Genomic DNA, 16,852 nt, shown 5'->3' with positions numbered 1-16,852 from the left:
AGCTCTCAGGCTAAGAAGGCACATGGCCCTGACCCATCAGTGTTTCATTAGCCCAGTGAGATGTCTCCAGAGCAGAACTGTTGGTAAATCGGCCAAGAAGTCCTGGTGTTTGTGGGATCAGAGTTTCCCTACTACTACCATAACTAGACCTTGACTGGTCTCCCTACCACACATATACTGACTGAGATGCACGTTGGTTTTGTGTTTCTGATCTGAACCCAAAAGAACGCTTTGATAATTTTGCTCTGAACTGAAGATTCCAGATCAGTGAACACTGGCAGTACATTGCTGGGACTGGTGGTCAGTTGAAACATCTCCAAACACCTTCAGACACCTTAAAACCATCCAAAAGCCATTAGTATGAGATCAACTTACAAAGGGTAGAGAACTTTGACTAGAACAAAAACTTAGCATTCTTTTAAAAAATTTTTTATTGATTTTTAAAAGAATAAATGACAGCAGAATACAAGTCTTTTTACACATATACAGCACAATTTTTCATATCTCTGGTTGTATATAAAGTATGTTGACACCAATTTATGTCTTCATACATGTACTTTGGATAATGATGTATCACATTCTACCATCATTGCTAATCCCCTGCCTCCTCCTTTTCCCTCCCTCCCCTCTTCCCTATCTAGAATTCCTCTATTCTTCCCATGCTCCCCCTCCCTACCCCACTATGAGCCAGCCTCCTTATATCAAAGAAAACATTCAGCATTTGTTTTTTGGGGGATTGGCTACTTCACTAAGCATTATCTTCTCCAATGCCATCCATTTACCTGCAAATGCCATGATTTTATTCTCCTTTGTTGCTGAGTAAAATTCCATTGTATTACTGATTGCTGTCATGATAGACAGCATATTCAGGAACTGCTAGAGAGATGGTTAGAATTATGGCATTGAGTTTCTTATTTAAAACAAGATAGACAAGGCAGGTCTACCTACCAAACCTTCCAATTGGATTTATTGACTTTTTGGGTGTAAAATTCTGAAAGTGAATCAACTGCTACAGAATTGCCATATTTGTCAACATTTCCTCCAGAGTGACTCAGTACCATGAGAAGTCTGTTGCTTAATGCCATCTGGTGATGAACATTTTGGCAATATTTTCCAGAATATTCGATAAGGCCACTGTGAAGAAAGGCAGCGTTCTGTAGCCGCCAGTAGGGTTGCTACAGTGTGTTACCTGACGGTGACATCACGTCGTTGCGGCTTCTCTTATCATACAAAGGGTAGAACTTCAGAAAGGAAGTTGTCTCCTGTTTAAATTTGTCAGTTGAAGGGTAATGCATGGTGTTAACGTTGGCATGGCAAAAGTTACGTTTGGTGGGTAATGTCTGGAATTTATTGATTTCGTGATTTAGTTCAACTTTTACGTCGGTTAAATTTGACAATAAGAAAGATTTGATAATTTGAAGCCAATTTGTTTTTGAATGAATCATCCTAGTATTTTTTTCACTCCTGTTCAGAGCAGCAAAAGCCATGTTCAGATCAAGGAAAGAATGAACCCATCATTTGAGGAAGATGAGCCCCTTACAATAGAGAGCCAAGAAAGAAGCTGCTCTTAAACCTGCTTTTCTTTCTTATAAGAGCAAATGCACATTTCCTTTGGTGTTGAAAACAGCAAGCCCTAGTTCCCTAACACATGAATAACTTGGCATGTGGCAGATACATTTGAAGAGCCCCTAGCCAAAACTGCTTTATTTTGGAAAGACCATGGGCATTCACAGCGCTTGACATCCACAGGAGATTCAGCAAGATGACACTGCAGAGCAAACATACAAATAAATAAACCTTGCTGGCCGGGCTGAAGATTTCCCTCATGGCTGCGACAGAAATTGACTGAGCCCTGTGCCAAAATCCAGAGCTAGTGCCCGGGGCACTCACTGTTTTCTGCTCTTCAATTTTCTTCTTCTAAAAACACCAACATGCTTCTTGCCCAATTTGTAATGTTAAAAGGATATCCAGAAATACTAATACTTGATCATAGTATAATGGCTGAAATGGATTGAGCATTGGATATATGTGTTTGAACATCAAATAGGATGATTCATGCGATGATCTTAAGTACAGTAGAGCATATGTCGAATACACACGAGGGCGTCTGTGCTTCTTGGCCCTCAGGGATGCTAACAATGAGCGTCCAGGGAAAAATGAAGTCACGTTTTATCACCTTCGTTTTATTTCCTTTAAAATGACCTCCACTTCAGGTAAAGGCCCTCTTGACCATCTACAGTGGGACATTCGTGGGGTCCACATGTGGCTTTGTTTGTGCTGGGCTCAGATTCCTGCTTCAGGTTCCACTCCCTGAGTCAGATCCATTCTGGATTCTTGGCCAACTTCTTTCTGACCATCAGCTTGACCTGGTGATTCCTGTTCATGTTGGCTCATTTCCCGGCCGTGTCTGATTGACAGCATCCATGCTTTTCAGAATCTAGACTCTCCGTGAGTCCCACAGGGACACATGCTACAGGAGTGGGGGACAACATGGCTTTTGCTCTTTCCTACAGGTTGCAGGCTAGGAAAAAGCCAGATATATAACTGACGATCAAACTCACTGAGTCATTATGGAATTTCAATTTTTAAAGTCTCCTTTTATCATAATCATGAACTTCATACATCTTTCAAATTAGCCATCTCTGAAGTGACTATTTTATTTCACACATTCGGGAAAGAACCTTTTTCAGTTTCCATTTTCAGTATTATTCATGTTTTCGTTGGTTTTTCAGCCAGCTACCCTGAAAGTCACAGTATCTGAATCACAGTGAGGTGCTCAATTTCTTTCTTTCTTCTTTTTTTCCCCCTAACATAACAACACAGAAGAAAGATTCACTTGGGGGACTCTTACAAAAAAAGAGGCAGGAGATGAAGCTCGGGTAGAGCACTTGCGTAGCAGGCCAGGGTCCTGGGTCCCGTCCTCAGTACCACGAAAAAATAAAGAAAATAAAATGAAATAAGTGAAGGTGCTTACTCACTCAGCTCCATCCTCACCCAAGGGCTTTCTGCTGAGAGAAGCAAACGAGTTCATGAGAAATCAATGCACTGGTGGCTTAGTATTCCATTCCTGGAGGAAACTTGTCAGAGTCTCCATATTTTAATTGTTATCTGCTTCATTAGCCAATGGAACAAGCAACAATTACACACTAGACACCAAAAAAGGATGCCGGCACGTCTAGAACAATCATCTGTGTCACTTAACGTGCAGGATAGAGTCAAGTTCCTGAAGAAATAGGAACTGCATTTCAGTATCGTAACGCTTCTGGTTTCCCAGTCAAACCTTGAGGCAGCCTCTGGGCTTGGGGCTCATCTGTGGGATTTCTTACTTGTCTTGGGTTAAATGTCTCTGAGTTCTGGAGCTGATGGAAGTTGCTAGAATGTTGAAGGTACATCCGGAGGTAATCTGCAGGGGGAAAAAAACACTTCAAAAACTAAAACTTGTGAGCTCCAGACTGGTGACAGTTGTTTCTTTTTATTGTTTTCTGAAGTTGCCATCACCTTCAAACTTCATGTAGAAGCAGGAAATGAAATTAGGATTGATAAGAACCTTGAGTAATGTGTCATAGTTTTCATTGTCTCAAAGACTGAGTCAGGGAGACAAATATTTCCCATATTCAAGAGAATATGTGGGTTCAGGGTTGCTTCTTTTATTATCATTTAACACGCTGTGCTCAAAATATGACTTGTGTTTTTCTGATTCATACCTATGAAGCCAGGATCCAGAAACCCGCACTGCAGCTCAGGAAGAGTGCCCTCACTCAATAGATGCTTCCCGAGGCTTTATAAATCCTCGTCAGAAATGCAAAACCACTGTGGCAGGCAAGTGTACCCCAAAGGCTCAGGTATTAAAGGCTGGGTCCCCAGCCTGTGGGACTATCAGGAGGTGGTGGAACCCATAAGAGTTAGAGCCTCATGGGAGCCTCTCCTCTCTTTTACTTTCTTGCCAGGAGGTGAATGGCTTTCACTCCTTCACATGCTTCTTATCATGATGTGCTCATCTTATCATGGGCCCTCAAACAATGTGGGCAGTTGATGATGGAATGAAACCTCCAAAGCTAAGCCAGAATTAACATTTCCTCTTTATAAGTTGGCTACCTCAGGTATTTTGTTACAGTAATAGAAAACTAACACACACAGATAAAACTGAAAATTTAGCATCTAAATAATACAAAACATCTATTGAGAAAAAAGTACATGCCAGACACTATGCTTATACTTAATATAAACTCATGAAGTAAGTGCACTTTTTAATTCCCATTTTATAAGAGAAAACCATTGCCCAGTTAGGTGAAAGCTGCCGGACCACAGAGCTATGCTCTCACCCTCAGACAACTATGGGAATGAGAATGTGAGCTTGATAGCTATCAGTGTCCTAGAGACCCTCCCTTATTCTTTTCTTCCTTTTCATGTGTTCTTGGGCTTCCAGTTGGGTCTGTTCAATGTGAAAAAAGAGTTGAGCAAAACTTGAGAAGAAATGGAGGTCTTAGTATTTATTCCTTCCCCGAGGCACCAGTGGGTTAGAGTCTTGGTAAGTCAATGACTATCAAGTGGTCCTTCCACACCACATCCATTTTTTCTGGCTTCTGGTACTTTCTTCTTATATTGCCCCTTTAGAGAGGAATAGCACCCACCATGACCAGCTGTGGGAGAGATCCATGTCTTTCTTCCCAACTGCAATGCCATCTTTTTCTGCCAGAATCCGGATAGATTTACAGAATCTATCAGAATAAGTTTCAGCAGAAATAAATGATAAAACTCCTGGGTCGTTACTCAGCCTTGGGAAGGGGATATAACCAATGAGTATTTATGAATGGTCAGTAAAACAGACATATCTGAGCACCTAGCACAATTTCTGTCTCAGAAAGTACTTCAGAAATTGGATTAAAGCAAATTTGAGTCAACAAGTGCTTTAAATCTTAAAATGACTAACCTACCTCTGACATGCTGCTATATGAATGTATCTTGGCAATTTCTCTCTCTATTTCTTAGCCTTTTTCCCATCCTGAATTTTAAGGTACACATTCTACTTTAAAATTTTAAATTTTAAATTATTAATGTACTAGTGTTTAAATTTTTAGAAACTAGTTAAATAGTGTTTTCAACTAGCCTTCCACATCAAACTCAAACATCGGCATTTCTGAAAACAGGCCATAGGGAAATGTATTTGGAAGAAGAATAAGGTGTGGGGGTCTTCTTCCAAGGCAGAACATTGGAACTGTGTGAAATTAGGAAGCACAGCATCACGCCCATCGAGTCCAGGGAGGATCTCAGACGTAAAAGATCATTGGTGTCCTTGACGACACAAGGGTGTTCTCTGAACAGCCCAGCTGACGGGATGAGACGGTCAGCTTACTCTTTGGTCTGAGTCATATTCGTTGTCGTTGGTAGACTTCAGCAGGAGTGAAAGCACCGCAGACATTATTCCCCAGGAAGGTGTGGACGGCACAATCTGGATTTATTTGTGCTTTGTTCAAACGAGTGGGATGAATTGATTCATGAGAATGAATTAATGATACTTGGTGATAAAAATTCAGCTTAGTGAGCATTGTCTTGGCAGGTTTTCTGGCTCCTCCCTTAACGGCCTCCACCCTGCGGAGAATCCCATCATCTGTTATGCCGTGGCCTCTGTTACCTGCAGCTGTTCACCTCATGTGCCTCCTTATGGGGCTGTGGCCCTTTGTGGATAGAGGGTAAAGCATAGCCTCTAGGAAGAACTCAATCAGTAAGATGCCATGACACTAACGAAGAGCTCAAGGGTGCAGTCTCTGTGTTTGAGGGTAGGGCGCGATTTGAAACAGGTCTGTGGGCATTTATTTACTCTAATGGTTTTGATCTCGCTGTAAAGGAAAATCCCTAACATTGCAAAACAAGGATAGAGAATGCGCACCCAAACAACCTTAGGTTATAGTGCAACCTGAGTTGAATCAGAATCCATGGTGGGGACACATGGCTTTAGAATTCAGAGGGGCCTGGGGTGGCGCCTCCGTGGTAGCGCACTTACCTGGCATGTGTGAGGCACTGGGCTCGATTCTCAGCACCACATGTAGATAAATAAAATTAAAGGCCCATTGACAACCAAAAATGTATTAAAAAAAACCCACCTAATTCAGAGGCCTTGTTTGTCAGTCATGCAGGAAGGTTTATCATAATGCAAAGCTGAGGAAATTGGCCAGGTAATAAAATGTCAACTTGGGAAAGATAAAATACACTTACAATAGCTAGATGAATCACAAGATACTCTTTATAAAGACTAAAGAGTTCAAGGTTTGTGAATTAGCAAAAGCTACTGAAATTCCAATTTTCTGTCCATCAATTTGGGTTGTTTTTGGACCGGTATATCTGCTGAGAAAAGCTAGAAAAAAATTATAAAATGTGAAAACAGAAATTGGCTCAATATGAGAATGAGTGGGGTCCAGGAGAAAAGCGCAACCCAGAAAAATGAGCCAAAGTCTCCATGACAGTTTTTTCTTCAAAGAGACATTTGTGAGTTTTAAAGGAGTGATGGACAAGGTGGAAGGTGAGCAGGTCAGTCAACAGCCAGGTGGGTTTAGGGGAGGGGCGTTGGGGAAGAGGCCCTGTCAGGAAGGAGGGGGCCACAAGATCCTCCGGCCTCTGGTTGAACACAAACTGCTCTCAGATCCCATGATGTCCCTGGCCTGGACCTGGGGCATTTCAGTTCCTTTCTGCATTCCAGTGGTCACACTTTTGGCAAGGCCAGAGCAGTAGTTAACCATCTCTGGGTAAGAGGGTACCATTTAGAAACTCAAATTGTCTTAAGTTCTTTTCTATACAAATTTCAGCTTTCTATGAACAATAAGGAGGAACACATGGACGAACTGGACAGATCCACAGGAAAAGCAGCCAATACAAACAGACCCAGAGGTGACCTAGATAAAGGAGTTATCAGACCCAGACGTTCAAATAATCACAATTGCTGTGTTAAAGAAGGTAAAAGACAAACTGGAGAATTCCAGCAAAATGAAACTTGGAAAGAGTCAAATGGGAATTATAGAACTAAATGTATATCTGTGTATAGATACGATTGGTATGTAGGTAGAAATCTGTAGACATCTATCATCTGTCTGTCTCATCTATCCATCTATCCATCTGTCTATCAAATTAAGAAGCTAATGGATAGCTTTTAGAATAGACCCCTTTGAAGAAAGACTAGGAAAGAGAGAATATACAGTCGGGACACCATTTATTTTCTTTTTGCGTCTCTTTAAGACTGAAAAATAAGAAAAAGACAATAAGAGCTTATAAAACACAGTGTCACAGTCTAACTTATGGGGGAAAGTGGAAGCAATCTTTATGGAGATAACAGATGAGAAGGTCTAAAATTGATGAATGATATCAAGCTACAATATCAACAGCACCATGAACACCAAAGCTCGGACAATACAAAGAAAAAGAAGTGGATACACATTTGGTAAAACTGCTAAACAACAAAGATAAAGAGACTCATCTAATAAGGAGGAAGACATCTTCAACAGAGAAACCAGGACCCAAGGCCAACTTTCCCCATAAAAGACAACAGAAGTAATTAGAAAATGCAAAGTTATCTTCAAAGCACTTAAAAAACAAATCAAAGTGAAGTGAAACCCACCAACCTAGACTTTCACATCCTAGAAAATATTTCTTGAAATATTTTCAAACACCCAGTGAGTGAATTTCTTGCGGGCACACTCACCCTAAAGTGGATGCCAAATAGTGTCCTTTGAGTAGCCTAAGAATGATCCTCCATGAAATTTCAGCAACCTGAGGAGTAACAACCAATGGGAAAAAAGGTAGGCAGGTTAATCTACATTAATGCTCACTGTGCTAAACAACTACTATCGCAATGTCCTGGGGGATTTAAGTACATATCTAAGTATCCATCAAATTAAAATGCTGTCTAAAAACAGCAGCATGAAAGTCGGAGTCTATAAATCCTGTCTGTGTCTGACTCACCCATGAAAGTGACAGCACAGATGTTTGTGTGAATGTATTTTTTAGGGTAATTACTGAAAAAGTAAAAGAATGTATAATCACCAATTAATTCAGCATGAGGAGAAAATGAGGAATAAGCAATATTTATTTCAAAAGCAGATGAGAAAAGACAAAGGACAAAAAAAGGGAATATAGTTGGATGGATTAGGAAGAAAATTGTAAAATTATAGATTTAAAACAAAATGCGCAGTGGTTATATTAAATAAAAATGGAATAAATTCTCCAACTATAGTACAAAAGTTATCAGTCTGGGTTTAAGTATATATGTTTAAATTTGTATCAGTTTGAATTTACATATGCAAATATATCAATTTGAATATGTATATCAATCTGAATATATACATATGCATATATGCATATACATATATACCCCTATGATAAAGACCTAACACTAAGACACAGAAGACAGAAGTTTAAAGAACAGAAAAAAGAAATCAGATAAACTCAATAAGAACTATGTTAGTGTAACTACACTAATATCCACTTCTATTTTTAAGTTAGATTTTATTTGGAAGTACTGCAGATTCACCATTGTAAGAAATAATACAGAGAGCTTCTGTATCTTTGACCCAGTTTTCCCTAGTGGTTACATTTGGCAAAAATGTAGTAGAGTATCCCAATGGGGACATTGACGTCGACATTCTCAAGATATAAAAATTCTCAGCACCACTTATGCTCCCTTCAGTAACCACGCAAACTACCCTTCTTCCTCTGTCACTTCCTCTGTCACTTAATGGAAGCCATTAAAATGTTTTTCATTTCTAAAAGATGGTCACTTTGATAATGTTAAATAAATGACATCATATAGTATGTAGCCTTGGGGAGCTGGCTTTGGTCACTTCTAATTGATTCTCCAGAGAGATTCATCCAAGTCATTGTGTGGATCAGAAGCCACTTCTTTTTAGGGCTGAGTAGTAGTCCACCGTGCAGATGCACCACAGTTTGACTTTTATCTGGGTTGTCTCCAGCTTTGGGCTATTACAAATAAAACTTCATAAGTCTCCTCCTAGATATGTTTGAGTGGACATCAGTTTTCACTACTTTGGGATAAATACTCTAGAATACAATTGCCAAGTCATATGGTTTTACATTTTTAATTTTTAAATAAACTATCAAAATATTTTCTAAACTTGCAAAACCATTTTACATGTAGGGGTATATGTATGGGTGACACAATTTCTTTGCATCTTTTTTTTTGTTTTAGCCATTCTCATGGTGTGTAATGATATGTATTTTTGATTTTAACTTGAACTTTCCTGAAAGCTAATGGTACTGAACATCTTTTTCTGGACTTATTTGCCATCTGTACTATCCCCTTTCAGTGAAAAGTCTGTTCATGTCTTTTGCTCATTTTCTGATTGGAAATTTTTTAGTGCTTTATAGTTATGAAATAACTGTGGGGTTCATTTGACATATTCATAAGTGCATATGACATAGCCATCTTCATTTCCATCCCACCCTACCTCTTTCTCTCCCTCCTCCCTCCTACGATCCCCTTCCTCTACTCTATTGATCTTCCTCCTACTGGTGTATTTATTTTTCAGCTGGTGCACTGTAGTCATACATAAAACTGGAATGCATTGTGATATTTCATACATGCCCATAGTGTGATTTTGTCAACTCATTCACCAGTTCTTCCCTTTCCCCCTTTCCTCTTCTTCTTACCCTGCTGCTATTCTACTGATCTCCTTTCTGTTTTCTCAAGATTTCCCTTTTCTTTGTTCTTCCTTTTTTTTCCTCTCTAGTTTCCACACAAAGAGAAAAACCTTTGATATTTGACTTTCTGGATCTGGTGTATTTCATTTAGCATGATGATCTCCGGTTCCATCCATTTACCAGCAAACCATGTAATCTCATTTTCTTTGTGGCTGAGTAGAACTTCATTGTGTATATGCACCACATTTTCTTCATCCATTCATCTATTTGTGGGCACCTGGACTGGTTCCATAAATTGGCTATTATGAGTCATGCTGCTCTAAACATTGGCATGGAGGTATCAGGATAATACGCTGATTTTAGTTCTATTGAATAAAGACTGAGGAGTGAGAGAGCTGGGTTATATGGTGGTTCCATTCCTAGTTTTTTGAGGAATCTCCATATTGCTTTCCAAAGTGGTTGTACTAATTTGCAGTCCCACCAACAATATGTGAGGGTACTTCCCCCTCCAACATCCTCACCAACAATTAGCATTATCTGTGTTCTTTATGATTGCCATTCTAACTGGGATGCGATGAAATTGCAGTGTCGTTTTGATTTTTATCTCTCTGATTACAAAGGCTACCGAATACTTTTGCATGTATTTGTTTGTCCATTTGCATTTCTTATTTTGAAAAATGTCTTTCTGGATCTTTCCCCCATTTATTGAGTGAGATTTTAATATTTTTTTCTGGTGTTAAACTTTTTGTGTTCTTTATATATTCTGGTTATGAACCCCCACTGGAAGAATAGTTGGCAAAGATTTTTTTCCATTCTGTAGGTTCTCTTTTGATACTCTTATTTCCTTTGCTCTGCAGAAGCTTTCTAATTCAATTCCATGCCACTTATTGACTTTTGGTTTCATTTCATGAGCTTTTAGGAGTCTTATTAAGGAAGTTGCCTGTGCCCACGTGTTGGAGTGTTGAACCTATGTTGTCTTCTAGCAATCTCACTGTTTCTGGTCTTATTCCTAGATCCTTTAATATATACCCATCTCTTACTAATCCATGGTAAAAATATAAACATCTCAACATAACGGTCAAAATATTTTAACTTCACAGAAGACTGCACTTGAATGTATAGTGAGCAGGAAAAGGTATCAGAAAATGAAAATAAAAACCAAAGTGTTATATGATTTCAAACCGAACAGACTAGCTGAAACACAGAGAGGCTCACAACATCAAATGTTGTTGACCATATGGAACAACTAGAACTTTAAATGTAAGATGTTCAACATTTTGGAAAATTCTTTCTAAAAATGTAAATTATACATCTGCCCTCAGATGCAGCAATTCTGCTAAGGTAGTTACCCAAAAGGGATAAAAATATATATTCTTGTACAAGGATGTTTATAGTTGGCTTCAAGTTGGAAAGAACACAAATGTCCATCAACATGAGGGTGTTTAAATTACTTTTTAGTAGAATTCTACCCAGTAATGCAAAAGTTCAACTACTAGGGCACACAATCATATGACTGAAACCCCCCAAAAACTTTATATTATACAAAACAAGAAGTAAAAAATATATTTCTACTCATATGAAGTTCAAAAGCACAAAAAATTAATCTGTAGTAATCAGAATCTGTAGTGGTTGTCTTGTAGAGGAAGGGTGGTTTGGGATTGATTAAAAATTGGCTTATGGTAGCTTTAGAAGGTAATGGGAATGTTCCTTATTTGGTGTGAGTGTTGGTTACATAAATAGAGATTTTAAAAAAAAACTCATTGAATTGTACACACAAGTCTTCTGGATTTCCCTATACATTTTTTTTCCTCAATAAAATTATTTAAAACACATGAGCTAACTTATGGAAAAGATGTATGCGTCACACCTCACTTAGAAGATACACAGATATTATCTAGAGAAAGTGCAAATTTTACACAGAAGTTACGTAGAAGTCAGTTTTCTACTATCTTCCGTAGTCTGCTTCACAGAATCATGACATTAATCTCTAGTCGTTAAAACTAATTCCATGTTTTTCACATTGTGCAAAAGTGAAGGTTACCATCATAACAAAATATAAGGACTCAAGTCGAATAATAATCTGTCTTCACTCATGTGATTCCCAAAGTGATACTTCTGATTGGCAGATTCGCCTCTTCCAAGGGGTCTTTCAGGGACCCAGGCTCCTCCCCCTGTGGCACCATCATTTTTACCACAGGTCACATTACATGTTGGCTCTGTGCCAGCCACAGGAAGGGAAAGCAGCTTGGGGATCCATGCCTGGCAGGCTTTCAGGTGTCAGGTTGGAAGGAGCACACACCACATCTACTCACATTCTGTTTTCCAGAACACAGGCCCATGGCCACATCAAGTTGCAAAGGAAAAATGGAACGCAATCTAGCTGTGCGCTCAGAGAGAAAGTAAGTCTGATGAACAGCTAACCTGTCACATCTGAGAAGAGCTCTGTGCTCAGGAGAGATTTCTGTTTCTTTCTACCTCGTTTGTTTCCTCCTTCCCTTTTCAATTTCCACTGGGGAAAATGTTCAAAGGATTTCTTGTGCAAATCTGAATACTGAGTGCTTATTATTTACTCCTAAATGCATTGAGAACCAAATTGCCGGGCATATGCATGAAGCCCTCGTATGCTAAATTTTCTGGCTGCAAGTGTTTGAGAAAATGACTTCCTGTCTATGGCCCAGAGAGTCCAGGGGGACCTCAGTAAAATACAAAAATGCCTGTGAATCTACACGACATCTAAGTAAGCATGGTCTTGCAGACAATGTCAATGCCATGTTTCACACATTTGGGTTCTACCATTTTTCAGGAATGGTAGCACATGCTAGTTAATGCCCAAGTTAACTGATAGAGATGTTTTTGACTGGTTTTTGTCACCATACATTCTTTCAGTGGCATTTTAGTCTTTATTCTAGAATGGGATTCTTAGGTCCAAATATGTGGAAATCATTTTATTCTAGATTATTAGCAAAGCTAAAGTCAACACGACACAGTGTTTCAAGACATGGATTGGTTCAGATTTTAAAAAGCCAATCAGATTAATCCTGATCATATGTATAATTATAATGAAAAAATTATATAATTAAAATAATAATAGTAATGGAAGAGAACAGTAGAGCACGTGGGTTGGGGGAGGGAGGAAGGAGGGCAAAGGAAGGTACCCGGAATGAGGTTGATCCAATTATGTCATGTGAATGTGTGAGTAGGGCGTCACGAATCCCAGTATTTTTTAGTTGGAATGTACCAATAAAAAAGGTGGGTCTTGGGCTGGGAATACAGTTCAGTTGGTAGAGTGCTTGCCTCGCATGCTCAAGGCACCTGGGTCTGCATCCCCAGCACCACACACACACACACACACACACACACACACACACACAGACACACACACACACACACACACACACACACACACACACACACTGGATCTTAGGGGGACTTTTGAAAAAGAAGTCAATCAGATTAGTTCCCAGCATTAAAATCTTTTGAATTTCTTAAACTCTTAGCACAATTATTTTTCTAAAAAGCTGTTTTCTTTTTTATTTTTTTTGTTCCAAGAATTAAAAGACATCAAAGCAAATCTCCTGCTGGGAAACAAACATCCAGTCATCTGAGCATGAAGTTCCAAGACAATGAGGTCTCTGGTATAGTCCAGCCTTGTCCTGTGGCCAGGTCTCTTTTGAGGAATATGCCTCTCTGCTTATCACTTACCACTCTGCATTTCTTCCTCAACTTTGAGCCTGTCACATGCACGACTTCTCAAGATGACCGCTAAACCTCAGTCTCCACCTGATTCTGCCTCCTCTTTGCACAACATCAGCTCCACCCACTAGCTGGCAGATCTTTACAATTAGTGTCTAGAATTTGATTCTTCATCTTAGTAACTCTCTGTAGGAAATACAGTTTCACGGGCCTTATTCGTCTCTGCAGAAGCAGAACCGTTTCTACTCTACAGGTGAACAGGAGGCAAAGTCAGAAAGTCAAGAAGACTCATCTTGCTATCCATGGTCCAGCCATTTCTTTGCTTCAGTAGACAAGGAGATGGTGCCCAACTGATAGAATTAAAAAGGAAATGTCTATCTTCTTTTGTGTTTGGAGGAAAATAGGACAAATTGCTTTTGCTTTTTAGTTGTAAATAAGTGTGCTCTTAGAGGTCTGGCATCTTTATGGAATTAAAGAACCCGTTGACAAGGCAGAACAAAAGACATCATGAGGTAAGTAAATGAACTGAGAAGAGACATTCCAAGACCCTGGGTACCAGGCAGTGGAGGGACAGACTGCTCTCATGGCCAGTATAAGATGCTCAGGGCCAGGTGGCAGGCTGGGAACAAAAGAGCAATATGGATGTCAAATGGACTCATCTTGGGGTATGTCATTATTGAACGGAGAGCTCAAGTTCTCCTTCAAAACATACTTCAAGACAGGGCCTCCCACACAATTCCAGTTTATGTGAAATAAACGTAATTGATATCATGTTCTTATTTTATGAAGTCCAAAATATAGTATATAATAAAAGTCACAAACTGTCTCATGATCCTTGGACATAAAGTCCCTTAAAAAGGGTTTAAAATGTTAAAAAGCCTTTCATGTCAGACTCTTGGCAGCTTATGGCCACCAATGTCATTAGCCTGTCTGTTTGACTCTAAATGAATTACTCCAGCATAGAAGCTGATTTTGTTGCCTGGGGTGGAAATGAAAAAATGCAAAAGCGTCAGTAACAACGTTTAATAACAAGATGCTGACATGAAATGGCTCCTCGCATCCTTGCTAAGTCACCTCCTAAAACCCAGGGCAGATCTCCTCTTCCAAGAGCTGGGTCCTCTTTTGTGTCTCCAAACAGATTTGGGGAGAACAAAACATGCTCATGGCTGTCACTGTTAATTAGTGTCTCTGGAGTGTGGCTTCCTGCCTGGGGCGCTGGCCAGACCCTGCCAAGCCCTACAGGGACACTCAGAAAAACATTGTTCACAACCCAGCGTGGCTCCTGTGCCTGGCTGTCTCATGGCATCACAGAGAAGGACTCGTCCGCTCCTTTCTGCGGGAGTGGGGATCATCTGAGATGCAGTGAGGAATCCACCCGAACTGATCTTGGAGTGTGGGACCCTCATGTTTGTGATCAGGATTGTTGAGACCCTTTCCCAGGGCGATCGCTCGATCTCAATGTGCCACACAGACACACGCGTTCAGTCGGGGTTGTCAGATTGTCTACTGCTGGGTGTCCTTCTCAGTCCCCTTTCCTTCTCCTGGTGGCAGCCGTGGCTGTGAGGCCCACTGGGCCCTGGGACCTCTTCCAGGACTGCTCTGGTGCAGTGGGGAGAGGGGCAGGCTGTAAGCCCAGGATGGAGAGCAGTGGAGCTGGGCCGTCGTCCTTCCTGAAGGCAGAGGCGACTGGAGAGACAGGGCCAACAGGTGGGAGCACTGGGGCTTTGGTGGTAGAGCTGATGGCAAGGGAATGTTGGGGAACAGACAGAGGAGGATGGCGGGAACACGAGGTTAAGGGGATGATTCTATAAAATGGGCCCGCCGTGCTGACCCCACAGGCTTTCTTTTCCAAGAAGCCATTGACCCGCAGCCGTGCCTGGTCTAAGTGGACAGGATACGTCACATTCCTCAGCAAACTGTGTTAACTGCAGGAGAAATGCAGGCCCAAGATAATGTCCATGGGCGGAACCCAGAAGGTTTTGGTGACCATATCCTGAAACTCTGGGAGATAAGGATAGTTCCTCCTAACCATAAAATCTGCAAGCATGTATGGTTAAGAATCCAGTGAGAGCTGGTCAGCATGGGCCAGGTGACCTAGAATTGCGCTGTCAGGGGACTTGAAAGTCTGATGTCACCCTGCTGTCCATCAAAAGTCAAGAGGTGGGCCTGGAGAGGACTTCAGGACTCTTTGGAAAACCTCTCTAGAATAAAACTGGAGTGTAGGAGGGGAACATTGTCCATCTCCTCTCTGAGCAGACCCACTCTCTATCTTGAGGGTGTCCCCTTCCCCTTTTCCTATCCCTTCAGTAAACCCATTCCTGTTACCCCGAGTGACGTGTCTGAAACCTTTCTGACTTAGTCACAAGAAGAGGCCTTTGAAGAGGGGGTCTTCTGGTGCCTCAGTTTCTCAGAAGGCCCCAGCTCCAGAACGGGAGGAATCTCCCTTCCTGGAGTATGATCTCCTCAGGGGACCATCCCCCCTGCGTTTGGATTGGGTGTCCTTGTGTGCCACCTCCCTCAATCCAGGAGCCCAGTGCCGACTGGGCTTAGAGAGGAAGTATCCCTACCAAGTCCCTTTTTATTTTCCTAGTTGAGAGATGATATTGCTACAAATTTAAAAGATAGAGTATGATACCTTGAAAGAGGCCTATAATGTGTGATGTTCAAATCGGGGGATAAGCATTTCTGTCTCCTTGAAGAGTGATCATTCCTCTGTGTCAGGAACTTTTGTCCTTTGATTTTCTGCTTATTTTGAAACATACCACGGCCTGTTGTGGGCAGTAGTTACCCTACAGGGCTATAGAAAAACAGGAGTGGTTTCGCCCATTTGTGTTTTGAAGCCTCTTATCGAATCTCTTTCTTTTCCTTCACTCTTCTCAGTCTCCTGTGACAATTATTCCACTCTGTCTAGGAGATCAACTGTTTATGTCCTTGAGTAAGTATAATATGGGTCTTTCTGTATTTGGCTCTTTCATTTAGCTTAATGTCCTCTAGGTCTGTTCCGGTTGCTGCAGACTAGAGGACTTCAGTCTTCTTTATGACTGAAAGATACTCCTTTGAGACTGTGTGCCACGTTTTCTTTATCCATTCGTCCAATGAGAGGTCCCTCAGCTGATTCTTGGCTACTGTGAATAACACTGTAATACACACAGGCATGCGGGTGTCTCTTTGGTATGCTGATACCATTTCCATTTCCTTTATATACTTACCCAGTAGTGAAACTGCTGGATCCTATGACAGTTCAAATTTTAGCTTTTTAATGAACCTCCAAACTGTGCTCCACAGTGACTGGGCTAATTTACATTACTACCAGCAGTGTATAGGAGTTCCTCATTCTCTGATGCTCACCAGCATCTGTTATTTTCTTTCTTTTTTGATAAAAACCATCCTGACAAGTGTGACATTTTGATTTGCATTTCCCTGATGATTACTGATGTCGAGAATCTTCATGTATTTGTTGGCTATTTATCTTTTGATAAATGTCTACCTGTATCATTAGCCCATTTTCTAATTG

This window comes from Callospermophilus lateralis, chromosome 17, assembly GCF_048772815.1.
Source record: "Callospermophilus lateralis isolate mCalLat2 chromosome 17, mCalLat2.hap1, whole genome shotgun sequence".
In the NCBI taxonomy this organism is placed as follows: Eukaryota; Metazoa; Chordata; class Mammalia; order Rodentia; family Sciuridae; genus Callospermophilus; species Callospermophilus lateralis.
Note: the sequence above shows the minus strand (reverse complement) of the source record.